Raw genomic sequence first — 2,184 nt, forward strand, 5'->3', positions numbered from 1 at the left:
GGGAAGAGAATATTCTTCTTCATGAGAAGAATCCAGAAGCCTCCCCGTGGCAGACAAGGGACAATTTCATCTGGCCCCAAAGGGGCCCACCGCTGCCCAGAGCCAAGCCATGAGCAACACAGTCGGTGCCTCTGTGAGAGCACATCCACAAAGACAAACAAACAAATAAACAAACAAAAACCTGCTGCTCAATAGCAGCTGGGGGAGCAAGGAGCAAGAAATCTCCCCGCAGACATCAAAGTCAGCGCAGAAGGAGAGGGAGGAGGCGCTCCAGGCTCTGGAGCCGAAGCCCCCCTGCGGCCTGTGGCTCCTGGTGGAGCAGGCTGTCCCCCCCCCATCCCCCTCTCCGATACTTGGGAAACTGACCAAACACCACAGCAAATATACCAAAACTTCTAGACTGTTACTTAGATAATGCCTACATCCCCTTTCCCCGCTCATTCAACTTCAAACAGCTCTGTCAAATGCTACATACCACACCTTTAACACCTTCAGTAACCTTTTTTTTTTTTTTTAAACACTTCTTTCTATTTTTCTTTCTACAGCCTTTACTTTCACCAAAGTCTCAGTCAAGGGCCAACTTAATTCCATACCTTTCTCCCTCCAGGATGCTGAAGCAACATATCAATATACCATATTTCATCCCATTTTCCTTCTTTCCTCCTTCTTCCACTCCGGATATTCCTATTCGAAGTGGCCAGCCTAGCCACACTTAAAACATCTTATCAAAGCCTGTCCCTGCTAGGATTCAGGCCACAACACAGGCAGCCTTCTTTGCCTGCCATTCCTTCATCTCTCTTCCTCTCCTTTCCATCCTGGCCCTGACTCCCCCTGAAGATTTTCTTCCTCTTTCTCCAACCCTCTTCCTCACTATCCACTGCACTGTCAATACCATTAGTTTCGCTCTCTGCTTTTCCTTCTCATCTCCCCTCCGGACACACACCTCCAGGGCCTCCCGCAGGAGGGTCCCCCAGTGACTGTTCACTACATCCCCCCACCTTCTGGAGCATTTTCTGCGTATCTTGCCAGGCCTTAATCACACAATGAACTTTCAAGAACCCTTGGGATACCGGGTCCTCGGGACTCATCCCCGAGTACTTTCTCATTCTGACCCCAAGTCTCTCATATGATTTCTGTGTTGCACACTATTATTATTCCAGCCAGGATTGGCAAGTGGGTATTTCTGCCCTGCCGGTATTACCCCTGGTCCTGGAGGATGAGCTCTTTCCCTTTCTTGTATAGCAGCTCTCCTCCTGATCATTCCCATTTCTTTCCCTGTAAACAACATACTTATAGACATAATTCCCTCCGCCAAGAGTATAAGTCAGGTCATAGGAACTGGTCTAATTGTTCAGCTAGGCTGTTGGGGTCCTCAAATAAAGACTTCCTCTCCTTCTTAAAAGTCCTAACCTCTCTGCTGGTAAGGAGGGGGGGTAGTTCACCTAAGAGGATACACAGTTAGTATTAGTACTGTTAGTATCAGGGAAGGCAAAGTTCTTCAGGAAGAACTATTGGTAGGCACTCCACACCCGCAGGGATATCTCCCTGTCCCCTGGAACTCATATTTCCCATTTTTCCTAGCCCTCGTCAGTATGTTGCTACACAAATTTCCCTTCTGATGTGTACCACACACTAACGTTCTGATTCTGGAAAATGGGGGTGTACTGCCAAGCACTTCCCCGTGCAAGGATTACCGTACACCAAATTTCCCTCGTGTACTACCCATCACTTTCCTGTGCGAGGGCTTACCATACACCAAATTTCCCAAGACTCTTCCTTTCTTTCCTTTATCTCACACTTCGTCTGTCTCCGGCCGCACCCCTCGTGGAGCTATGGAACCGCGGATCAGGACTCCACACTCGCTTCGTACAGAAGTACGTCTCACTCACACATCACACAGAGTCTCACCCGACCCCCAAGGCAATACTTAATATTTCTTACCTTGGTCTGTGCACAGAGTTACCGGATCAATTCTTAAAAACCCGGGGTTCCTACCTTCTTCCTTTCCCCACTACTTCACGGATCCTGCCTCTTTAACCAGTCTCGGGCCCTCTGTCAGCTTTCCGCAGAACCACCTTCGCCGATGCACAGGACCGCTGAAATCAGAGGGGCATGCCTTCCAGCTGCTGCGGCGCTGGGGCTCCCCAGTAGGTGACTGGATCCCAGACGAGTCCCCAAATTGTG

This window comes from Aythya ferina (assembly GCF_964211825.1).
Source record: "Aythya ferina genome assembly, chromosome: W".
Taxonomy (NCBI): Eukaryota; Metazoa; Chordata; class Aves; order Anseriformes; family Anatidae; genus Aythya; species Aythya ferina.